The sequence below is a fragment of the Polypterus senegalus genome, chromosome 2 (assembly GCF_016835505.1).
Source record: "Polypterus senegalus isolate Bchr_013 chromosome 2, ASM1683550v1, whole genome shotgun sequence".
NCBI classification, from domain to species: domain Eukaryota; kingdom Metazoa; phylum Chordata; class Cladistia; order Polypteriformes; family Polypteridae; genus Polypterus; species Polypterus senegalus.
In genome coordinates this window covers 205446011-205473550 of record NC_053155.1, presented here as the reverse complement: position 1 = coordinate 205473550, position 27540 = coordinate 205446011, and the positions used below count along the sequence as shown (strand labels likewise).

The window sequence follows — 27540 nt, the reverse complement described above, 5'->3', positions numbered from 1 at the left end:
AAATGAAGACTTGAAAAATGCCTGTTAAAATTGTGATTATTCTAGAAATAAGCTAGACATATCTATTTTCTTCAACAGTGTACTGTAAAAGAACTGAATAAAAATAAATAAAGAAGAATTAATTGACATTTCCATCAGAAATAGACTTCCAACATCACATTCCTTTATTGCACTAATTAAAACTTTATCAAAAACAACCGGATCAAGTGCTCTAATCATCTATCAGTATCTATGCTTCAATATATTTTAACTAATTATGATGAAGAAATTGATATTATTTACAAAGTTTAGAAACTAATTTACAGTATGCACCAATGGACAATCTTCTGGCAATGACAGGAAAGGGGCCTTTCAATTTATATCTTAGGCAACAAATTACCATTTACATTATACATTTTTCTTCAATTTATGCAAAATGTAGTGCAATTTATAAGAAAATTAATATTATGCAAAATATGCCAAATCCTTACTGTGCGCAATGTCACCATGCACCAGCTTCGTTAGATCAAATGTTTTATGGACTGACCCATCCAAAGGCAAATATTCTTTTATTGATCAATAGTGTTAGACTTGAAGTCACTCCTGATTACCTAATAGCATTATTTGGAGTAACTCCAGATGGGGTAAGGTCATGCAATGATAAATCTATTACAATCTCTTATACCACATTGCCGATATATAATCAAATTATCTTTCTCAACTGGAAAATCCTATCCTCCCTTCATAAATCAGTGGAAAAGGAACGGTTTATATTATTTAAAACTAGAAAGTTTCAAGTTTAACCTATAAAGGAACTATTCAAAACTTTCAACAAGAAGTTAATGATGCTATTATAAAATGGCTTTCTAAGCTTTGGCCTCTGCAAACATTGTTTATGGCATTTGCAGAATTCTCCAATATTATTAACATATTTTAACAGACATTAAATAAAGGTTGATATTCATGATTCACAAACCACATTTTAACAGAGGGGTACACTAGGGAGATTTGATGGAGCATTAAATGATACATGTAATAACATACAGTACAGTTTTTATTTTATTTATTTTATGCTTACATTTACATCTTATTAACTGCTACACTGCGTATTTGGTACTGTGTGGATGTGAATCAGTTCAAAGTGATGACATAGGTACACATACACTTGACTCAGAATCGATGCAAAAAATGTACTGCTAAGTGTGAAGAACTAGTGCAGCCAACATAAGTAAATGGACCCGGAGATGGATTGTAAAACCTGATGCACGGCACATCTGAACATCCGTCACCAAAACCAAAGCACTAAAGCAAACTTGAAGTCAAGATAAGAATCACTATTATTCTTAACCTTGCATTACAACAAAATTACACATATGCTTTCTTATATGAATTCACAATTTAAGATGACATCAAACAAATGGCTCCAGCTTACTGTAACAGTTAACATATTTTACACATATTGTATTGAAAGACTTCACAAAATAATGCCATTGCTTTAATTAGCTGATGTATATTTTTAATATCTAGCATTCTGAGTAAATAATTGACTGTTTAATAGTTTTGGTGTAATGTCTAAAAAGACTCTGAGGAAATTTATGTTGTGTTTTTAGTAAAGTGTGTTTTACTGACAAGAACAGCTGATTAAGCACCTAATGAGAAGATGAAAATCTAAACTAATCAGGTTGTATGGGTTGGATAGCCAAATCTCCCATTTGCTTTTGTTTATGGCACTAAATAATATTTAAAGATTAGAACTTAGAAAGCCTGTTTTTCTGCTGGTACTTTTTATTACATTATTACTGCCATACGTTGAAAAGTGAATTATTTTCTCAATTATGTCAATCATGGAGGTGAAAAATAATATACAGTAGCAGTAATAGATGTTTGAAATGTGAAGCTAGTGAACCCAGAATGTGTTACAACTGTGAAATGCATGTCTCTAAATGCTGGCAAGTGTAAGAATAGAGTTGCGGCAGAGATGTTATATATAACTGCAGTCTAAGAAAAAAGAACCTGTGCATTTGATTAAAGGGGGGTTATGTTTTAAGAAAAGATGTCCCCAAAAGACTTTCCCATGATAAAAAATTTGGCTCTGCAAGAGAGTAAGCAAAATCATTTGATTTTATAGTATAAAATAAACCTGGTAGGAGGTGTTGTGTAACTGGGATTGTCATATCTTTGATGTAATGAGAGATGATGTGGTAAATATGATGCCATATGTCGATTCAAATCTCAAAATCTTTATTAGCAGTAGTGAGCTTCTATAACAAGTATGTCCTAGCATCAGGTTTTACTTCTGTTTATTTTTTTAACTCCTTTCAATTCTTGACTTTGATTTTCACTTTACCATCGTGTTTTGTTTGCCTTTTCTTTTGGTGATCCTGGCTTTGATCTTGCCTTCCCTGACTACAATTTTTTGCTCATGTTATCATGTTACCAATATTACAAAAGAAATAATACACAGTGAATGGCTGATATCCAAAACCTCTCAAAACACTAAATAATACCACAAAAAATGTATTCAGAACAGAAAAAAAATCTTCTTCTAAATCATAATAATAATGGTCAAACTATGTCTCCTTGAAATGTGTCTATTATTAGTAAATACAGTAGAGTCTTGCTTATCCTACCTTCGCTTATCCGACATTCCATATTATCCGATGTCCCACCACAAAAAAAACACAAAAAAACACATCAATCGGCAACAAGAACTGCAAGTTGCGAGCGTGAGCGTAGTCTATTTTTTGTTGCTCCCGACTCTACCGCAGCTAATTACAGTAGAACCCTGGTTTGCGAGCATAATTCGTTCTGGAAACGTGCTCGCAGTCCAAAGCACTGGTACTGTATATTAAAGCAAATTTCCCCATAAGAAATAATGGAAACTCAGATGATTCGTTCCACAACCCAAAACTATTCATATAAAAACGATTAACACAAAATATAAAGTAAAAATGCATAAAACAGATTAACCTGCACTTTATCTTTAAAAGGATTATGGCTGGTGTGAGAGAGTTTCTAAACTCTTGTGGGATTCCACCCAACGGGACGACACGCGGAACAGCGCCCCAAAGCAATCGCAGTCTCCCAGTGCTGTAGCAGTTTGCCATAAAAGCTAATCCAAATAGATCACGGACATGCTATAAGCGCCTGCCGTCAATGGGTGATACAAGGACCAAGGAACATTGTAAATGCGCAGGGCACAGTATTACTTGGCCATGACCCTGCCTGACTGCTGTGTCTGTGTATAGGAGATCCCGCTATAATAAATAACCGCCCTGTTGCCGTTTCAAGCTGAATAAAGCTGGTGTTGCTAAAGTACTGAGACTCAGCTTCGTGTTTTCGGGTGCAAGACGGGGACTTGCACGTCACAGCACACACGTCACAACACAAACACACACACACACGCAGTCACAATGTTGTAGTATAAGCTTGTACAGATTTTGACTATATGAGTGATAGAGATAAGGCTCTAGGAACTGCAATTAAATACATTGAGCAACAAGAAGAAGCTACAGGAATTGACATAATGATGCTGCAAAGATGGCAATACTTGGCAGCAAAGAAACAACACTCATCAGGAAAGCAGACTACGATAAAAAATTTCTTTAAATCATCACAGGACCGAACTTTTTAAGTACAGTACATACTGTATTTAATTTCAGACCATCCTGTAACTGGAAGTTCATTTTTTCAGTTAATTCTTTCTGTTGTTTTGTTGTAAAACATGATTATTAGGTTCGTAATGCGTAAAATTATAACATAGTTTGACATTTAATAGGTTTTTTCCTAACAACTCCCATTATCCAACATTTTCGCATATCACACGTTCTGCTGGCCCTTTTATGTCGGATAAGCGAGACTCTACTGTATCGTAAAGTCTTTACTTACTCTTGCTTCTTTCTCCACACTATTAGTCTTGCAGGGCCAGATGTGTTTCTTAAATTAAAATACATGTTTCAGAACAACTTGTTAAAATGTTTGTTGTGAATAACAGCAAAATCCGCTGCTGAAATGGCTGTGCTCATCGAGTTCATCCCCAAAACACCCGCCACTAATTCCTGCCACCCATGGATTTTAAACCATTAAGTTTCAAGTGAGAAAGTTAAAGAAAACAATAGACTTGACACTGAAAGAAGATAAAAAAAGGTAACTGAAGCTTAATGATTCATTTACACATTCTAATGATCCGACTATACTTCCTTAGAAGGCTGGTGTCCTTCAACATCTGCAATAAGGTGCTGCAGATGTTCTATTAGACAGTTGTGGCGAGCGCCCTCTTCTACGTGGTGATATGCTGGGGAGGCAGCATAAAGAAGAGGGATGCCTCATGCCTGGGCAAACTGGTGAGCAAGGTAGGCTCTATTGTAGGCACGGAGTTGGACAGTTTGACATCTGTGGCAGAGCAATGGGCGCTGAGCAGGCTCCTGTTAATCATGGAGGATCCACTGCATCTACTGAACAGTATTATCTCCAGACAGAGGAGCAGCTTTAGTGACAGACTGCTGTCACTGTCCTGCTCCACTGACAGACCGAGGACATCGTTCCTCCCCCACACTATACGACTCTTCAATTCCACCCAGGGGGGTAAACGTATAACATTATACCTGCCTTGCACTCTCCACCTTGTATTTTTTTTAACTTGTACTGCATTTTTATCACTCTTTAATTAATAGTGTTTTTATCAGTATGCTGCTGCTGGAGTATCACTATATGGTATAATCTGATGTTACAAACAGGTTTTTCCCTTGCAAAGGGTTATGTTTATTTTTAACACAACCAATTTGCTCTTCGCACATGCCACATACATTTATTTGCTTAATAGTGGTATTTTTGGAGTCTTTTCAGGTATATGCAGTTTATCATAAACAGAAATTTGGTCTCTGTTGAATCAGGTTAACAATAGTACCAGTGCGCTTTGCCTTTCAGAATTACTGCCACTACATTGAGCACCATTTTCATGAGGCATTAGATTGATTTAGAAAGGTGACAGCCAGTGAGCCTTCTAGTAGTCCCCCCAGTTTTAAGCAAAATTCACTCATGTTTGTCCCCAGATCTATAAATTATTCATCTGGCTAAGCGAGACTAACACACTATTGACCTCATATTTTATTTGCTTTTTTTTTTTAAACGAGTGAACAGGTTGAGACTTAGGCCTGTTATGACAATGAATTTAATGCTGATAAATACAACTTTAATCTCCCTCACTTTTTAAAAGCAATCTTTGAGTAATTATTAAAAAGTAGGTTATCTTCACAGAGTGATTCCCAGTGCTATGCATTCCAGTAATTTGATACTTTTTTTCCTTGGCTTAATACATTTTTGAATTACACTTTGAATTTTTTTTTCTTTGACTCTAAACCATGGTGACTTTTGGATCGCTTTCATTTTTTGGTTTGTTATGTTATATTGATTTTATTTCTCCCACCACCCTGCTTTTTAATGGCAGCCACCATTTTGTGGCCGTGTTGAAAAATTCTGTTGTCCATTGTCAGTGACCTGCTGGCAGGTAATAGCCTTTTTTTCCCCAAGTTTGTAGAGTGAATATCTAATTCTTTCAAAAGTGAATCTTTTTAAAGCATTAGGTACAATCATTTTGACACTACTTTGCTTTTGGATTTCACATTCATCTCTGGTCCTTTTCATTGCCCTTGTGGCCTGACATTTCGTTCATCACTGCCAGAATAATCATGTAATATAAGAATAGGTCCAAATTGCTGTCTTACCGCATGACCTTCAGTAAGCCTCACATCCTGCCTGTGCTCAAATTAAAACAAGGGAATGTGTGCTTCTATTGAATCAGGTAATTATTTCATTGTCTATAAAACAATAACAGGTAATTTTAATTTCTGCTTTAAATATCAGCAATCAAAAGATTAGCAATACTGTACATTTCTTTGGAGAGGATGGTTATAAATGATGGCAGCATAATTTGCATTGATTCCACACCTATTTGACATTTTTGGGGGGATGACACATTAAAAGACACTCAATACTTTTGTAAACATTTAAACATAAATATTTGAACAAAAAAATGGAAAATATCTTAAAGAGATTTTTAAGGTTTTTCCAGATGAAGCAAATATCCTCCTACTACTTTTCTCTTTTTGAGGGTAAATTAATCAAATTTAAATTATAGCTTTAGCTGATTGCTCATTACAAAAATCTGCATATCTTGCAAGAAAAAAGCAGTTATCTATTTAAGAACACCAACAAGCAAAGTGAGCAACTACTTCATTTTTGAGCAGCACTATCCTCATTTCTAACTGCTAAGTATAAATTAACATCACAAGCAGATTTTAATCTTTAACCCGTAGTGTAATTCAATTGAAACTACAAAATAGCTAAGTCACAATGAAGAAGTGTGCCGGAACAGGAGATGCTGGTAAGTTTGTCAAGGAATAAGCTTTGACAAACGGGGTTAATATATTTATACTGTATTTAATAGTTTCCAATGCCTAAAGGGAAAATAAAAAAGAGAAGACAAAAACAAAAGCACAGGCAACGTAAATTAAATACTGTACACACAAATTAACACAATGAAGAAACATCTAAATTGCTTCTCACACCTGTGATAAATTTATGTTTGAAATCTTTATGTATTTTCAGTAATTATAAAATTTGTCATTATTCTGTTCACATCATTTTGTGTTTTGTTTGATGCTGAGACATTATCGATTTCTCTGCATTGCCATGACAATATTATTTGCATGGCATGTTGTCTCATTATTCCTTTTCTATTTGAGATGGCAGCACACTGTAATTGACATCCAAATATTAGCAATTTTATTAAAAATATAACAATGTCTTGATGAGTTAAGGGTTAGTGTGAGGACTTTTTAGCTGAGTTTCTTGAGAATCACTTCTGACAGCCCTGACTCTTGCTTGTTTTTGACTGTTTTCTGTTTGTTCCTTTTTTGACACCTCTCATCTTCCAGTTATTTTTCTCTTATTTATTTCCTCTCAGCACTTTTACTCTCTAGCTGTATGACCTTAACAGATACATACAGGCTATAAGGCACAATGCTTGAGCAACATCCTAAGAAGGTTGCTTCCTTTCATAATTGCACTTTCCTTAGTACGTCACTTCTCCGTAATCAATATTTACAGGGAAAAAAATAAAAGGAAATGTAATGAAGAGCAAAAACAGTACAAAAAGGGTAAAATTGCAGTCAGACCAACAAGTCAAGCTTGACACCATAGTCTTATTTTCAGCCCAAGTGCTTATGCCAGCAATTCCTAATCTTGTCGCTTTTACTGTTGTTTTACCCTACAACGACTTAATTTATACATACTGTAAGAGGAATGAACGCGATAACAACTTTGTTAATATTAGCTAAATTCAATTACCAGTAACATAATTAATTGGTACATACCCTGCAATGCATACACTTGACTCGCTTTAAATTGCAGAATCATTATGGAATTAAAAAAAAGAAAAGTTCTCCCTATAACAGATTCCCCAATGTAAAGTTGCTAATTAGCTTTAAATGAGAAAATCTCTATGCATGCTGAAGTTAGCACTTTATTCCATCACTTGTGCTTATCTTCCCTCATGGAAGTTATTCTTCCATTTGACGCTTCAGGATTAAGTACATTTCTAATTAACCTGATTTGTATTTACAGGTTTTAGCCAGCTCAGCATAACTGTCAATAACACTGTCACCTGAATCGTGTGATACACAAAGACAAGCTTTCTTCAGGAATCATAGAAAAAGTTGGGTTTTTTTTTCAGTTAGGGGAAGGCACTTTATTTGTATGTGTGCAATATTTGTGGCTACTGCTTTAGAGATCAACATGAATTACACAAAAAAATTGAAATTTTGTAATGGATTTCCATTGGCAATTTTATGTTCACAGTAAAAAAATATAACTTTCAATCTTTAACATTGCATAATTCAAAGTTTTTACTAACATTTTGTCTTCTGGTGTAATATGTCATATTGCGATGTGCAAAAATATGTGAAATTATAAGTAAATAACTAAATATGTATAAACATATATGTACATATACATTCTGTATGGTATTAGGAGGTCTGTTTTTGTCTTTTGTTATAAAATTGGTTAAAAGATTGCACAATGGATTCTATTTCTTACAATGTTGCTTAGTGAATCTTTGTTAAAGGCAAGGATCTGTAGCTTCTGAAGCAGAAATTTAAATTAGTTTAACAGGTGCCTTTCGGTAAAATATTGCCTTATGCAACGCTTGTCAGATCAATCTGCATGTATCATCTCATAGAGGCAATATGTGATTATGCTTTAGCAGCACTGGTGGAGTGAGACCTTAGAGACTGACAACTGTTTAATTCATGTCATGATAAAATATAAAAGTATTCAGCAGACCTTTAATGCCATGAATTTTGTAAAATAACAATACAGTTTTATGTGCCAGTCTCAGATTTTAAATCAAATGAGATTTTCTTTTCAATTTCTAAAACCAAAACTCACATACTGTATTTAAATAAATATACAGTAAAATACAGATATTAAAAATGTCCTACCACTGGCAGTAAAAATGAAATAAATTACATTTGACAATCTGTAATATAAAAAAATGTCTTTTACATAAACAAAGCATTCAGATACCTGAAAAACAATAATGTCAACAAAGAAATTTGTTTATAAGGTTGTTCCAGGCTTAAAAGAAACAGAACAGATAAACCAGAATGTGAAAGGCAAGTATGGGGTGGCCTGTTGATATTTTGGAAAGCAGACTTGTGAGACTTTATTCCAGTTGGTATGCAGTGTGTTTGTCCATGCAAATTCACTTAAAAATGCTTACAAAAACAGTCCTGGAAAAAAACATGCAAAAAGCATTCTTATCATTCTTATCTCTCGGTTTGTGTTAAGTATGAAATTTCCTCTTTGACCATTTACTGCAATCAATGTTTTTTTATTGGAGTCAACATCAAAACAACAACCATAAAAATTGATATGTATCAAAAAAAAAAAATCAAGGTAAGTAGTAAATGGAGTGAAACAATCGCTTTGACAATTTTGAAGGGTAAACAGATGCAAATTTATGCTAATTAACAGTACACACAAATATTTTTTAAAAAAGAGCTAAGTTTAGACATTTCAAAAGTGTACCCGCGGTAATTTACCCTATGCAGTTAGCAATGGAAGAACAATGCCATTAATATTTATCTCAGTGGATAGAATATTGCTTTCATAGATTTGAATATCAGTTGAGAAGGCCTGCAATGAGCTGAGTGGTTTATAGACCATACTGTTGGGCACAGTGAGGTAGGAATGCTGTTTTTACTGGATCTGCCTTGACATACCATATGATTTCTGGGGTCCATTTTGATTAATATGTATACATTGTTGAATGGAGTAGATTTACCAATGTTTTAAGCTTAAGTACACAAGTCCTTTTTTTATTGAATTTATTAAAATCAAATAACATTCCATAACAGCAAGTCAAGTTTTACAAAACTAGGGTTGAAACAAATCAACCTCCCCACCTGAGAAAGAGAGCTAGGCCAAGAGAATAAAATATTAATAGTAGGAAAAATAAAGAAATAAATAAATATAAATAAAATATAAACAGGGAGGAGACTCCGCTTCCTCAATTTAAATGTTTGTTCTAAAATGTTATTGATTAGATCCTGCCAAGAAGAAGTTTTGCACAGATCCTCTAAGTGAGCATTTGATTTTTTCCCATTTTAAATAATATATAACATCAGTTATCCACTGACTTAAAACAGGTGAATTAGGATTCTTCCAATTGAGCAAGATAAGTCTATGTGCTAATAGTGCAGTAAAGGCAATTACACTTTGTTTGTTCTTCTCCACTTTAAGTCCATCTGGAAGCACACAAAACACAGCTGCTAGCGGATTAGGAGAGACTGTGACACCAAGGCTGTCTGAAAGGTATTTAAAATTTTTTATCCAAAATGATGTTAATTTAATGCACATCCGAAACATTTGGCCCAATGAGGCTGGATCTTAATTGCAACGTTCGGAGGTTGGCTCTTGCCCTGGAAACATTTTAGACAATTTTAAATGAGACAGATATAATTTTAAGTTGAATAACTGCATGCTTTGCACATATGAAGCTAGAGTGAATTCTGTGTATGGCTGCCTTCCACTCATTTTTTGAAATGTTGAAAAGTTTCTAATTTGGAGGTAGTGAAAGATTTGTGTTGCTGGAAAGTTAAATTTGGAGTGTAATTGTTCATAGGATGCAAAGTCATTGTCTATGTACAGATCTCTTAAGTGATTTAATCCCAATTTTGTTTCAAACATTAAAAACTATGTACGTTTGAGAGGGTGGAAAATGGTGGTTATTGTGCAGAAGGGCCACAGATAAAAGCTTCTTTATCTTGAAGTACGTCCTACATTGATTCCATATTTTGAGTGAATGAACACAACTGGATTGTTAACATATTGCTGATAACTTGTACTTATTGGGGTACAAAACAAGGAATATAAAGAAGTACTGCAGGATTTTATTTCTATTGCAGACCAAGCCTGTCTAAGGTAATTCATTTGTGTCAATATCCACATTTTTATAGCTTGTATATTTGTTGCCCAGTAATAAAATTGTAAATTAGGTAGAGCCATGCCACCTTCTGCCTTTGGTCTTTGTAGGGTCGCCCTTTGGATATGTGAATGTTATGAATTCCAACTAAATGAGGTTATGAATCTAACTTCTTAAAAAATTATTTATTGATGTATATTGGAATAGATTTCATCACCCCTGTGACAGGAGACCTACCTTGGTCTGGATTTAAAACACAATTAAAGACCCCAGTCATTATAACTTTATGAGTGTTCACATTAGGGATCAATGCAAATACATTTTGGATGAAGTCCATGTCATCCACATTGGGTGAGTAGATATTTATCAAAAACACTTCATGGTTAAATAAATTGCTCATGACGATCACATATCTCCCTTCAGAGTCTCATACTACATCTCATACTACAAATGAGATTGTTCTATGTATAAGCATTCCCACATCTCTAGTTTTCTTTGTAAAGCTAGAATAAAATATTTGGCCAGTCCAGTCACTGGGCATCCAAAACTGATCTTTGCTTAAGAAGTGGGTCTCCTGTTAAATATTAGCGTTTAGACCTGCAAGGTGAGAGAATATTTTCTTTCTTTTTAATTCATGATTGAGACTTTTAACATTCCAGCTCACAAAGTAAGTTTTGTCATGGAGACATTGCTTCTGAACTTTTGTTGTCATTTTGTAATCTTCATTTAAGATAAGACAGATTTTCCATTTCTATCTGAGCCCTTTTTCTGCCGCTCATGTTTATATATTGTCACGCTTGGGTCACAGATTTGCACAGAAACACAGGAGGTTTGAGACAGGAACTTTATTCAAACACTGCAAACGAGCATTTGTCTTTTTCAAAAGTTCAAACGTACTCTCCTTGACAAGACAGAGAAAGAGAGAGAGTGAAAGAGAAATAAGCAAAACAATCAATTCCAATACTGACAGGTGCTGTACATGCTTTTAAGTATGTGGAGTAGCACGCAAGAGGTTTATCATGCGACAGAGCGCAAATAAGGTAAGGAGCAATGTGAATGTAGTCTGTCAACGTTTTTCAGGGGTTTTCCCAGGAACGTCTGTATTTTCTGAGGGTGCAATCAGCCCCCCAGCTCACACCCCCTCCCGCAGCTTTATTCACATTCTTGTTAACCAAGCGACTCTCCAAACCAGGTTCAAACAGATGTGACAATATGTCTGCGCTAATGTGCTCAGAGCCAGGTCGATGACTGACTGTAAAACTGTAAGGTTGTAAGCCTAAAAACCATCACATGAGACAAGAGTTTGTATCTTTCTGATGGTATAACCATTGAAGTGGAGCATGATCAGTCACTAATGTGAAATTTCGACCCCATAAGTAATAATGAAGTGCTTGTACAGCCCATTTAATTGCCACGCATTCTTTCTCAATAGTCGAGTCATTGCGTTCCCTAGAAAGCAGTTTCCTACTCAAATATGTAATAGGGTGTTCTTCTCCATCAAAAACCTGGGACTGGACGGCGCATACACCAAATGCACTTGTGTAAGTCTGTAGAACAAAATCCTTAGAGAAATCGGGATTCCACAAAAGCGGATAAGAAGACAAAGCAGTTTTCAAATCACAAAAGAAACGTTCACAAATTTCTGTCCATAAAATAGGACGGTTTTTCCTGCCTCTAGTAAGTTCTGAAAGAGGAGCAGCCCTATGTTCAAAGTCAGGGATGAATCTTCTGTAATAACCAGCAAGCCCTAGAAAAACGCTTACCTGTTTCTGTGTTTTTGGCTGGGGTAATCAAGCATCTCTTCCACTTTTCTTAACTGTGGCAGAAGTAAACCCCTGCCCAAGGAATAACCTAAATAATGAGTCTCCGACATACCCAGTTTACACTTCTTAGGATTAGCAGTCAAGCTGGCCTGTCTCAAGCTTTCAAGGACAGCCTGAAGACGTACTAAATGCGTATGTAAATCATTGCTAAAAATCACGACATCATCAAGGTATGCCGCGAAATACTCAGAATGAGGACGCAAGATCTGATACATCATACGCTGGAAAGTTAGAGGTGCCCCATGAAGACCAAATGGGAGTCTCGTAAATTCATAAAGTCCGTCAGGAGTCGCAAATGCTGTTTTCTCAAAACTGTCGGCCTCTAGAGGAACCTGCCAATAACCTTTCGTGAGATCTAGCGTGGAGATATTGGTCACCTGACTCAGTTTTTCTAAGCATCAAATTTAGAGACCTTATTCAAGCGCCTGAAATCGATACAGAAGCGAACCAAACCGTCTTGCTACTGAACTTTGGAACTAATACAACTGGACTGCACCAGTCACTTTTACTTTCACGAATTATACCTAATGCCAGCATCTTCTTGACTTCTTCCTGCACAATATTTCGTCATGCTTCCGGGATCTGAAATGGCCGCATCTGTACCCAGACAAAGGGTTCAGTAGTGATTTTATGTTCTGCAAGGTTAGTCACGCCTGGCAAGTCTGAAAAGACGTCAGTGTTCCATTCAATCAAATATAACAATTCTGATTTTTGTGAGTCAGTCAAATCGTTACCAATGGCAACATTGGTCTGAGAGACAGCAGCCAAGGAAGTGTAAATCTCCTGCCGGTCCAGCCAGTACTATATTCATGACAACTTTTTCCACAACTCACTCCATCTTGTCTCCTTCAAACCAGCAGTGTATCTTTTGAATCAAATCTTGAATTTGCACACAGATGGGACCGTCTATGTTCAGTCTTTAAGTGCAAAACTTTAGCCACAAAGGTCGTAGTTTTACGTAAAACAACCTGCCTCTTCAGGAAGTCATAATCACCGAGCTTATCATGAGGCACATTCTGTAAGGAAAGTAAGGCATCCCCAGACAAAAAAGGGGTGATGATAACAGCCCAGTTTCGTTTGTCCCATCCCAACAAAGTCACCACTTGCTCAAAAGCTAAAAGAAACATCTCTGGGTCATTGGAAGGACCCATCTTCATCACCACATTCTTAGAATTTTCAGGAAGAGGAGGAACCAGATTATCCTCCGGATAGTGAGGAAGCAGGACATTCTGAACAATTTGAAATAACTCCTCGGCCTTCACCTGTGCAACCACTCCTGGTACCACTTGTCATGCTTGGGTCACAGTAGAAGAAACTGACATATTTAACCCTAACTATAATTACTTTTTGCTTTTTCTTCTTCCATGTCTATTAGTGGCAGAATATACTAAATAAAATACCTATACAGTATGCATCCCTCTTATTCGATGTGAAGGGCGTGTCCTAAATAAAAGACAAAAACTATAAATTGAACACTATGGTAATTTAAGAAAACAGTAGCACTTGTCTAATTGAAAATGAAGAAATGCTTTTGACAATGGACTTGTGCGTTGTGTGTCATTAATTTACCAAATGAAGAAATGCTTTTGACAATGGACTTGTGCGTTGTGTGTCATTAATTTACCGCATCACTCTCATAAGCTTGTACATTACATTTTAACTGCATCACATGGATATTATTGCTTTTCAATGAAACTGTGCAATAATGCTTGATTATGAAATAAAAAAAAAACCTTCACAGTTTTATTCTGCTTAATAGTGGTACAGATTGGTATTGCTGTCAAATAGATAGATAGATAGATAGATAGATAGATAGATAGATAGATAGATAGATAGCCTATCTATCTATCTATCTATCTATCTATCTATCTATCTATCTATCTATCTATCTATCTATCTATCCTTTAGTATAATAAGGGAAAGCAGCAAAGTTTTTCCATTCAAATGCAGACAGATACCTCAGAAGCAACTATCTGCAGTAAATGGCTCAGGAATAAACCTTTACTGTTAGGTATTTTGAAGGACAGATGTTTGGCAAAAAAAACTGAGAAATATTTTAGACTAATAAGCTATTGACCACTTCTTTAAACTTTCCAAAATCAATATTCATTGGGTAGGATGTGCAATGCACACCATAGTTTTGTGTAACTGAAGGTTCCACATGAACAACCTATACAAAATGAAATCTTTTTGAACAAGCCCTTCACATTTCATTTTATTAAAACTCACTCAAACAGGGACTGAGTTCACAAATAGCTAACCAGTGGAAAATACCTTTGGCTTTTTTGTTAAAATATTAATATTTCTTTTCTCAACTTGCAAGAAATAATTCCATTTTTAAATAATTTCTAAAGAGAATATTGAGAGGAAGGAGGGGGTGGGGGGTGATGTTTAATGAGTGATATTTACAAAAAGTTACTCCAGAGCTGGAACTTTAGCAAGCTCTGACTGCTGGGGTCATGAGTACCCCATTGATATGAACATTTAATGTAAGTTCCAGATAGAAGACCCATTACTTTTAACATAGACTTTCCTTACTATTGCTTCTGATTCAGCTGCTCATACAAAAAAATTAAAACCAATAATGTTCATGCAGTTTCATCTTGTTGTTTCATATTTAGTTAAGCAGTGTAAAGTATCAGCTAGGGCACTAGACTTTAAGCTACAAGGTACTGGTAAATTCCCACATTTTCCTCATTGCTTGACCCTGTGCAAGTCACTTAACCAGCCTGTTGCAAACAATATATCAGAAAACAGTTGTAATGTATCCTGATCTTGCAATTGACCTGCATATATGCATTAATGTGTAGCATGGGTCACTTTAATCTACTTTTGCCATCATAATTTAGAATATTTCTATGTATAAATGTATTGCCTATAAAATGGAACTGTACATGAACATATATGTTGTGATGGACAGCCGGCATTTCAGTCCGGCCGGGACGTCCCTCAACTGAAGAAACCAGCCTGTTCAGGGCAATACATCCTCTGGGATGCTAGATGGCAGCTTCCCTGGATGAAAATTGTTCCCTGGATTCCCGCAGAGCAGCATGGGACATGGAGTCCGGTTCTTCAGCTCTGTTGGGTGCTGTGGGTGTCGCCAAGGGGAACTCACCAAGAACCAGGGGGATATCACTGTGACGTTAACCCGGAAGTACTTAGGAGTCATGAGGACAGAAACTTGCAGTACTTCTGGGAGACCTGAAGAAGGCGTTTGACCCGGAGATGGAAAACTTCCGGGTCATAGACTTTAATGGGATTGTGGGAAACCCCAGCAGATGGAGCCGGAGTTGGGTGGTAGATTGACGGAGCTGCTGGGAGTGGAGGATTGGTTATTGATTATTGTAATTATTGTGAATTGTGGAGTGTGCAGTGCTTTGTGCACTTTATAGAAGAATTATTATTAAAGAATCTTCTTGGTGTTTTAAACATGTGTCTTGGACGTCTGTCAACAGCGACCCCTAGCGTCCACAATGTACAGATCCATCCATATATTCATCCCTGAAAGTGCTGATATCCATTCATAGTCATGTATCAATGATCATTAAAACAGCATTGGGCACAATGTAGGTATAGGCATTATAGGTATTCAGCAGGACCCCAGAGTCGATTAAGGGAAGGCCTAGCCTAATATCCCAGGACCCAGATGTACTTCTGGATGATACTAGAAGTAGCACAAGAAGGGTGAAGAGCTTATTGATGGGTTAGAAAAGAGTAAAGATTGAATATTGAAAAGCTGGTAGAAAAACATAAGTACTTGTATGGTATTGTGGTATTATGGTATGAGGTGGATCAGCAACCTAACAGGATAGGCAGTGCCCTATCCCTCACATACAGGTAGCAAACAAGCTATAGCGTTTGTTACCTTCTTGTTTCTTTTTGCACCTTCTGTTTCTACATTTGTTTATTCGTGTCATGTATGCATTATTTTTGTATTAAAAAGACACCTTTTTTCATTACACTTTGGCCTCTTTGGTGCTATTCTGTGTTTAGTGATGGCTGAAGATCACCCCTAAAACTCACTCTACATTATCATATCATATCTTTATGGACATGTCATAGTAGAATTAAAAAACTCACTTCATTATAATTAGCCAGGACATTTTGCAGTAAGCCAGACAAATTGTAAAGAAAGTTGGCATCTTTTCTTTGACTAGCTTAATGTCATTTCAAAGATCTCAGATGTCAGATAAAAAATTTTGTGGCAGAATACCACCTTATTACTAGTTCAACCATGGATCTCTGGATCTCCTTCAGCTTTTTCCTCAATTTGTCAGATGTATGCATATTTTAAAGTAGATACCATTTTTTTTACTTTTAAGTATCATGCAAAAATAAGATTTTTCATTTATTATGTACAGTATATGCATATTTGAACATGGATACTTTTTTCTTTGGTGTCATAATAATGCAACCATATATATTATGCTACAGTATATATTATAATGAATGTGGATTTTTTTAAATTAATATTCAACATCATTAAATGCTACAGCACATTAGGTGTTAAACTTTAAGTTTTATACTTGTTGTTTTTTTTCTAAAGTGGAAGTCAATAATATCACCTCTGCTTGCCCTGATACAATTTCTTTTTTTAATGATCGATTGGATACACGTTCCTTTTTAAACTTGTCATAAATCCAATAAATTAAATTGACATTTTTCTTACATCTATTTTGCAATGCTTTACTACATGTGTGCATATGTGCATACTGATTCATTAGAACACTATGCACTACTCCATCCATATCTGTTTTAAGATTTTATTTCAGACAAGCCTGACACTTATGTTGACCCATGTCACAAGTTAAATTTGAATCCACATACATAAACAAATATATATATATATATATATATATATATATATATATATATATATATGCATCTGGAAGAACTAAATATATTGCAAATAAAGTTATTATGTTGAGTAATATTTACAATAAATTGGTAGAATTTCACTTACCTCTTGACCTTAAAACCGCAAGAAAATGTTTTTTTTCTTCAGTTTATTTATTCAAAGTATTTGTATGATTGTATATACAACACAAACACTACATTCATCATTTGATCATTACATATTTATTCTTATTGTCCTTTAGAATCTCCATAACTTTTTCAGATGTATGCATATTTCAGAATGGATATTTTTAAATTTTTATTATTTTTAGTATCATGCCATAATGAGATTGTTCATTTATCCTTATTTAAGTGAATATATCCAAAAAGTGTGTTCCAGTGGCAAAGACAGTGAAGTTTATGCCTCAAGATTACTAATTACTGTCTGTGACTAGCCATGTGACACTCAAGAAGTTACTTAACCTTCCTGTGCGTCAATTGTTAAAAATACATTTGGATTATAATGTTATATAATAGTGTTATAAGTTACTGCAGATAATGGTAACAGCCAATGCATAACAATAATGATCAGTGTAGATAAAGATAATTATTTACTTTATGAAATGAAATTACTTCTGACCATCTGTAACCTGAGAACGCTGATTCTTCAAAACTTTTAAGGAACATTAAAATATCTTCGTGTTTAATTATTCAATCCATCCATCCAGGGTTGCACCAGTCCCAGCAGTCACACAGTGTAAGGCAGGAACAATCCATGAACGGGGCACCAGCTCATCGCCACTGCTGTGTCACAGAGCATGTTTAATTATTAATAGTATACATTATTTAAATGAAGTTCATGTAATGCAATATACATACTTTACTATATTTCATCTTAAAAATGATATCAAGAGCTCCAAGAACATAGCGCTTGGAAAACATACAATATACAAGCATAAATGGCTCAGGTTGTGTAATATTAAAACTAGTGCAAGTTTAAAGTGAGGCAATTGTACTTATAAGTACAGTTTAACCGGGAGTACTTGATGGACTGATTGAGTGCGTTTACAGCTCAATGAAACTATTTCTGAACTGCCAGGTCCCAACAGGAAAGACTCTAAAACATTTGCTGTATGGCTGAGGTTCAAATAGACTGTGCGCGTGACTGAGGCAGAGTGTGCTAGATGCTATATCCAAATAATCCTCTTTCTGATTAGCTGCTGTAGAGCTGTGATTCCACACTCAGATAAAGTGGGTTAAAATACTCCGAGATTAACAACGTTAAAGCAGCTATGGCATTTGGAATAGTTTGGCAATTCTGTGGGCCAATATATTCTTATAGGTTGATTACAATCAGATGCCTTAACCTAATAAACAATATGCAGTTAATTTCAGTGTATTTGATAAAGCTGGGTCAGAGATGTGAATCTAAAAAATAATGAGAAACCATGCAGGAACAGTAGTACTGCTTCGACGCTAGGTGCTGTCAATTTGCAAATCCAAGCTTGTGTGTACGCAATGGTTTGAGCTGGTGTGAGAATGTGCATGGCTTTATACCAAGTTTAGTTTTTGTACATCGTGATGTGAGCGTGGAAACATTTTTGTGCGTACACACCATTTATACATGAGGCCCCAGGTCATTCAGCCCAACAAACTTGTCCATCATCTTTACCTAGATTATATAAAATAACATTGACATTTGAAGGTCTCTAAGGTCTTCTCCACCACACTAGTTGGCAATTTATTACATGTGTCTGTGGTTCTTGTGCAAAATCTGCCCTTACCAAGTTTCCAACTGTGACCCTTGTGCTCTTTTTGACAGTTTATTTTAAACCAATAGCTTGGATCCACTGTACAGATCTTTTCATAGTTTTAAACAGTTCAATCATGTCACCTATTAATCTGCATTTGTTAAAATCTCTTTTTTTCAAAGCTCATAACTTTTAGTCCTGTAATTAGTCTAGTTGCTGTTCTTTTGATTTTCTCTATCACTGCTGTGTCTTTTTGTAATATGGAGACCAAAGCTGTACACAGTGAATTAACTTTAGCTGTTAAGAATATTCAGGATTTAAAAATACAGATGGCTAATAATGATCTGCAGTTAATATTACAATGGATAAAATAAAAATAGATAGCCAAAACTACACAAAATGTATCCTGGAAATGTCAAGGAAAAATAATATTACTAATACAACTAATAGCAAGCCTTTAACATTTTTTTGGCATTCACTGTAAATCAAGAAATTTTAAAGGAATGGAATGTAGCTATAGTTGTACCATTACAGAAACTACAGATACATTAATTTAACTTGTATCATCTACAAATTAATTAAAGTTACTTGAAAAGAAGATACAAAAAACAAAATCTAGTACATACAGTATGTGTAACAGATAACACTGATTGGGAAAAAAGACAGAATAAATCTTGGGAAGGCAAAGATGATTTTTGGAAGGAAAGCTGAAGAAATAGTCAAAAAAAGGTCAGCTCCCAAACAGAGTGAAAAAGTCAAGTGAAAAAAAAAAACAATACAGAAGCTGAAAATTGGAGGACAAAAAGAGGCAAAAACAGTTCTTTACTGTAATTAAATTGCGTTCCTCAGTTTGTGTGATTTTTCATGAAGATTTTTATTTATCCGATAACTTGGATCAGGACCTGCATATTGTTATGTTAAACATGGCATTGATTAACAGGCTTTGCAACGAGAACCATTGGCAAAACCAACTATGCAAAAGCACACAAAATGCTGTTATGGGAAAATGATGATGATTATTATTATTAATAATAATAATAATATACATGTTAACAATGATAAAATTATAAATAACAAAATAATGTAACAACTTTAAGCAGGGTGACTTTATGATTAAATATAACTATGATTTAATAGCACAAGATATGCATCTTAACTTTCAAAAATATTCAGACAAGGTAAATCATAGGGGGCTGCTCATAAAAATATACAGTAAGCATTTGTAGTCAGGTACAAAACTGGCTTAAACTCACGACAAGTATAATATTCTCAAACCCATTTAATCCTTTTCAGGATGACAGAGCGCCAGAGCCTATGCAGTAAGGTCATTAGTCTATGGCATGGCCTATTCATGCCTACACCCACACTCGGACAATTAAGTTAACCTGCATTTGCTTGGAGAGTAGGAGGTAAAGGAGATAATGCAATGAAAAAATGCAAACTTTACAAAGCCAATGAGTGAACAAGGTGTTTGAACCCAGGATCATTAATGAGGCTGCCGCACTTACCACTGTGACACCCAATTTAGAAAACAATGTGTTATAAATGAGGATATGTTAAAAATCAGGTCCCAAAGGGACTAGTGTGAGAGTGTTGGTTTTTAATTTATACAACTAATTTGCATAAAAATAATAAAATGGTTACATTTAGAGGTGACACCAAATTAGATTAGCAAATACCCTAGAGTCAACAAAATCCCTATAGATGAGCTCTGATAAAAGATATGTGAAAAAGGAAACTTACTATAAATAAATTAAAAAACCTCAACACATAGAGCTGGAAGCCGAAGTACAGAAATAATATGAATGAAGAATTTGGAGGATTTTGCTGCACAAAAGACAAGTTTTGAATGCACGCTCATCCTTTGTCTGCTTTATTTTTTTCTCCAGGTACTCCGGTTTTCATTCCACATCACACACAGTAGTGTATATTACTGTAGATACGTGGTCCAGTAGGCGTGTAGAGGATTTTTACATTGCATCTGATGCTCCTGTAATAGTCTGTGATACTCTAAACCAAATCAAGTCAAGTGAGGTTTCTTCTCAGAATAGCTAGTACAGCATGTACGCTCACATATTACAATATTAAAATTCGTTTGATTGACCTTTCACACTTGTGGACTGAAACTGCCCCTGAATCTCATGGTGTGATTGTCAATGACCTGATACAGTTTGGCAGAAGGGAGGAGTAAGAAAAGTGGCTGAATTGGATTAATTGAATTTAGACATTGAATAGACGGATGCCATTTGGCATATGAATGATAGCAGATTCAATGTTCACAATCAGACAATATACAGTACGGGAGAAAGCCACCAGGAAATTGGCTACAATAGCACAGTTTATGAAGCACAAGTCAAGATCATTTTTAAGCTGTATATTATACTTGTGAGGCTTCAATAATACATGAACTATTTACTGGTGTAGTACAAAAAGTACATAAAAGCACTACAGAAGAGAAAAGACACACAGATTTATTTCACAACCAAACAGTTTAGGCTTTGTGGAAAGACTGAAACAAAATGCAATCACCTTTCCAAGATCTGAACCCAGGACTCTGATGCTCTGAGTCAGCAGCACTACCTAAAACACCACCCTTTGTCGTTATATATGTGCTTCCAAAATACTGCCCTGCTATAGACAGCTACTCCTTTCAGGGTTGATTCCTGACTTGAGTCTGATAATCCTGGAATTAACTTCAGTCTTTCAAACCATAAAAACAAAGTTTTTAAATTTTAATTTTATTACAGTTTGTAAAGTACACTGTTTCAGGAGGACAAATTTCCATATATATATATATTGTACAGTAAGGTTGATTTAGCTTTTAGCTAACAAAATGACCCTGATGGATTAAATTGTCTCTTTTTTGTCAAGTTTCTTATTTTCCAGTTCCTCAAAGATTTCATGTGTGGTGTATGGCCGGCCGTTAATCCCGGCCAATACCCCCAAGTTGCCAGGTGGAGCCCTCCCTGCAGTATGGAGGTCCCCCGAAGACCAGCATCATGGACATTGGAGTTTTTATACACAGCCCTGCTGGATACCATCGGGACCACTAGGAGACGCTGCAGGGAGGAATGATGGGTATTTGCCTTACGCCCCGGAAGTACGTCTGAGTCACATGGACAAGAGGAATGACATGCTTCCAAGGTGAAGAAAAGGACTTGTACCTGACCCGGAAGTGATAAAGAATCACATGGACTGGGGATTGGGAACACTTCCGGGTCAGGAAATATAAAAGGACTGTGGCAGCTCCCAGACGGCTCGCTGAGCTGGGTGTTAGGAGGGCAACGCGTCTGGGAGTGGTGGATTGTTTATTATTGATTGTGATTGGTGAATTAATGAATTTTGTAGAGGAGAGGGTGCTTTGTGCACTGTTGATAATAAATAAAGCCAACATTTGGACTTTTATCTGGTATCTGGCGTATTGGACAGGGGTTCAAGGGAGTGATACTGCCCCCTTTCTGTCACACATGATGTAACTTTCTCATGTGTTATACACATACAGTTGTGCTTGAAACTTTGTGAACCCTTTAGAATTTTCTATATTTCTGCATAAATATGACCTAAAACATCATCAGATTTTCACTCAAGTCCTAAAAGTAGATAAAGAGAAACCAGTTAAACAAATGAGACAAAAATATACTTGGTCAATTATTTATTAGGAAAATGATCGAATATTACATATTTGTGAGTGGCCAAAGTATGTGACCCTTTGCTTTCAGTATCTGGTGGGACCCCCCTTTGAGGCAATAACTGGAACAAAACGTTTCCAGTAACTTTTGATCATTCCTGGCCACCGGCTTGGAGGAATTTTAGCCCATTCCTCCGCACAGAACAGCTTCAACTCTGGGATGTTGGTGGGTTTCCTCACATTAACTGCTCGCTTCAGGTCCTTCCACAACATTTCGATTGGATTAGGTCAGGACTTTGACTTGGCCATTCCAAAACATTAACTTTATTCTTCTTCAACCATTCTTTGGTAGAACGACTTGTGTGCTTAGGGTCATTGTCTTGCTGCATGACCCACCTTCTCTTGAGATTCAGTTCATGGACAGATGTCCTGACATTTTCCTTTAGAATTCTCTGATATAATTCAGAATTCATTGTTCCATCAATGAAGGCAAGCCGTCCTGGCCCAGATGCAGCAAAACAGGCCAAACCATGATATTACCACCACCATGTTTCACAGATAGGATAAGGTTCTTATGCTGGAATGCAGTGTTTTCCTTTCTCCAAACATAACGCTTTTCATTTAAACCAAAAAGTTCTATTTTGGTCTCATTCGTCCACAAAACATTCTTCCAATAGCCATCTGGTTTGTCCCCGTGATCTTTAGCAAACTGCAGACGAGCAGCAACGTTTTTTTGGAGAGCAGTAGCTTTCTCCTTGCAACCCTGCCATGCACACCATTGTTGTTCAGTGTTCTCCTGATGGTGGACTCATGAACATGAACATTAGCCAATGTGAGAGAGGCCTTCAGTTGCTTAGAAGTTACCCTGGGGTCCTTAGTGACCTCGCCGACTATTACACGCCTTGCTCTTGGAGTGATTTTTGTTGGTCTACCACTTCTGGGGAGGGTAACAATGGTCTTGAATTTCCTCCATTTGTACACAATCTGTCTGACTGTGGATTGGTGGAGTCGAAACTCTGTAACATTTTCCAGGGTGATGAGCATCAACAACTCCTTTTGTGAGGTCCTCAGAAATCTCCTTTTCTTCATGCCATGATACACTTCCACAAACAAGTGATGTGAAGAGCAGACTTTGATAGATTCCTGTTCTTTAAATAACACAGGGTGCCCACTCACACCTGATTGTCATTCCATTGATTGAAAACACCTGACTCCAATTTCACCTTCAAACTAACTGCTGATCCTAGAGGTTCACATACTTTTGCCACTCACAAATATGTAATATTCGATCATTTTCCTCAATAAATAAATGACCAAGTATAATATTTTTGTCTCATTTGTTTATCTGGTTTCTCTTTATCTACTTTTAAGACTTGAGTGAAAATCTGATGATGTTTTAGGTCATATTTATGCAGAAATATAAAAAATTCTAAAGGGTTCACAAACTTTCAAGCACAACTGTATTTCTTTCAGAATGAATGGAAGTTAACGGGTCTTTACTTTTAATAGATATTAATAAATATATACATTAAAAAACACTTTCTCAGGTATAGATTATTCCTTGTACCCAATGTAGCCAGAAACAAAAATTCATGAGAAATGGGAAAATATTTCACAACTGCATTATGGATTACCAGAACTCATTACATTTCAGGAAGCGGAGCTAACGTACACAAGAAGATTACAGAGAGCTCAAAAGACAAAGAGCTAACAGTAATAACCTTTTTTAACTATGTTTGTATTTATTTCAACAATTTAACATCCAGATATGTTAATATTAATCTCACACAGTACTTTGGCACCTGCATATCTACTAATCTACTAGTTTAAATGTATTACACAATAACCTCCTACAGAAATCAAGCATTTTAATATAATACATTCAGCAACATTTCGATTCTATAAATAACCCTATCACAAGCACAGAATGCTTATTCACAATCACATGAAAATAGCAGTTTTTCATAAAGCTTGAAGAATCTTTGAAATTTGAGCGTCTGTGGGTCCAAGTGCACCTAAAATGACAATCTCATTGAATGCTGACCTTTGCCTATGTTCATTTTTCATTTCTGTTCCCTCCTTCCTGATCCTTCAGGACCCAGTAATTATCAAGCCTGGCTACCTAAGTGCATTTACAGAACTAAAAAAAAACAATCAATTAATGGCAAAGCTTTAATCAAGTACAGCCTGCAGATTTTCATTGCAGGGTTCCTACAACAATGTATGAATGTATAAGCTATACTGTTTGCTTAAGATCATTGTCACTGCCAGCAGCTGGAAACTGAATGCTGCTCAGCTATCATTATACAGAATATGTCAACAATTTTCTCAATTATATTAATATACCTATACCATCTCAAAAGCCCAATGTCAATTTTAAGGTTCATCTCTTTTTAATAATACTCTCAGTTGGTGTTGCAGCACATGCTGTGAGTGACCTCCAGAGATTCCACCAGCAATGCACAGGCAGCAAATTGAATCTGAAAGCTTTATTAGAGAAGTTTGTCTTTCAGCTTGTGTCTGATGTCAACCGCACTGCAAAATAAAACTTCTCACAAAACTAGGTCTTGACCTTGAAGTATCTCCAATCAGAGAAAGAGATTTGATTCAGCTACACACCACTTGATGTTAAACAGGGACAAAGCAGTTGGAAAAAAGTAAAATCCTCTCTCACTAATGGATCCTTTCCTGAAAATAACATTAGCATTTTTCTTGAGAATACATCTTATTGATGTTTTGCAATGCAAATATTTAATAAGTGCAATATTGTTTACAGCATTGCTCAAGGTAAAAGCACAGGAATTGACACACAGTATACCACATATAATGTGCATCTACAGTATACCAGTTGATTAGCACTGCCACGTCAAAGCTCCACAGACTCATTTTACTGTATAGAAACTTGCTTAGATTCCATGCTAAAATGTTGCTTATGCTAGAAAGGCAAAAATGCCGTTTACACAAAAAAATCAGATTTATAAAGCCGTATGTATGTCAGGTCTCAGCCCAAGTTCCTTTATAAATCTCAAATTAACTTAAAGCTATATGTGCATCTATGGGCTTTTAGCTACTATCCATCACTTCTCAACATGTACTGTAAAACTTAAGAATATTTGATTTGTGAATAGCCATGACCTAATCACCATATAAACTGGGCCAAGATCCTGAGTGATGTCTTTACTTTCAAACCATGGGAGAACACAAAAAACTCAGTGAATGTAAACTTGAGGTATTAATGTCATTTTGGTACAGTTTCGGGAGTGACTGGGGCACATACAGTACATCAAAGAATGAATTATGCTACTAAAATAAAGTAAGCAAAGTTTTTTTTTTTCCCTCAGTTTTCAAGACCACAGTTTTAATGGCACGTAGTTCGTACATGGGTCTCTGTGGGTTTGCTCTGTTGCAGGTTAGGTGAACTGATTATGCTAGAGCATCCCCTGATGTTTATGTGTGTGTTTTCAACCTGCAATGGCTGCCACCTTGTCCAAGGGTTGTTCCTACCTGTGCTTCCCTGCATAAGGAAATGAATGGACCAACCAATACTGTAATCTTTCCTGCCCATAGCACCTCTCACTTACATGTTGCCAATCTTTAAAACAGATAACAGAGAAATAGTCCATACAACTTCAATTACAGGTTATTTCACTGTTTCAGATTTAGCTTGACAGAGGTTATTTCAATTTGTATTATTTGTCTTCAATATTTTCCTCTTTTATATGGCCAAAAGTCACTCCAATTGGCAAACAGATTGTGGTAGTATGCATTTGTCTGGCACTTGTCCACTGTTACAGGGTTCTGCACAAAGGATTTTCCTAAAATTCAACTCGGTAGATTTTGGGTCATTCAGAACAATATGAAGTGTCTCATTCTTCACTTTTCCCAAAAATGAATGCTCTCCCTTTATATTCCCTTAAAAAACAACTTACATGCATAGAAGGTACTATCAACAAAGAAGAACCATCTGCATTGCACTGCTCATCAGTATTTTTCTTTACTCAATAATCTCGCTATAACTTTGAATTCCAGGCACTATGGCTTTCTCAATTAAAATAAGAATTAGCGTAATTGCTTATTGTAGAACAAGCCAGAAAGGGAGACTTGCTCCATTCTCTCCAACAATAATCTTGTAGTAACTATACCCTATGACATCCCTCATTGACAGAATGAATTATCATTGCTTAACAAGAGTCTGTCTTCCATTTTGGTCCCACAAGTCTACAACAACCTTAACTGCTTTTTTTGCAGGATTCATTTCACAGCATAATTTGCAGGAGAGGCCAGCACTGTTATAGAGAGTGATGCTGTCTCTGAAAGCATTAATCCCAAACAGAAATTCTGGATCCCTTCTGCTCAACATTTTGCATTTGGTGATTATTTCATCAGTCAAGTTCAAACCAGATACCTAGCAAACTTTCTTGTCCTAACAAATACATGTCCAACCTTGCCAAAGGTGAACTGCACATTCTGCACTATTGAGATAATATTGTCATCAAATCTGCAGACAAAAGGGATGCAATGGTAATCAAAAGGACCTTTATATTGCAGAATGTCCAAAACAGTTCTTTAATGCAGCTGCCTTTGTTGTCCACACACATAATCTGAGAGACAATTACCAGCAGTAGGTAAGCTCTGCTGTTTCATTTCTCATCAGCAGAAAGGAATTCCTTCCTAATCCTAACCACCTTATTAAAAACCTACATAATTCTCAGTTTTACCTTTTTCCCAAAGCCAACAAACCAGGCAATGCTGAATGCCTTATGTTTTCTACATACGACTGTCACACTACTCACATTTTAGCTTTCCTCAACTGTCTTTCAAAACTGCTGGCTGAAGGTCTACCTTCTTACTTAAAAGATACTAACCATGCTCTCTAATTGTTTGCCAGCTTTAGGTTTCACTGTCCTGACTGCTTTATCTTTATAGTAATAATCACCTCTCTATACACTATCATTTTTCACAATGAAGGTATTATTGCCCTCAGACAGGCATTTAACAGATGTCCAGTCCAGGATCCTCCTAGGAACACACTCATGAGAC

The 27540-nt window shown here is 35.9% G+C and overlaps 1 protein-coding gene across 12 annotated transcripts in view; it reads right to left on the bottom strand.

Moving 5' to 3' along the window:
* Nucleotides 1–27540, bottom strand: part of dmd (dystrophin) — a 2654580-nt gene that overhangs the window by 844505 nt on the left and 1782535 nt on the right. The window lies entirely within an intron of this gene.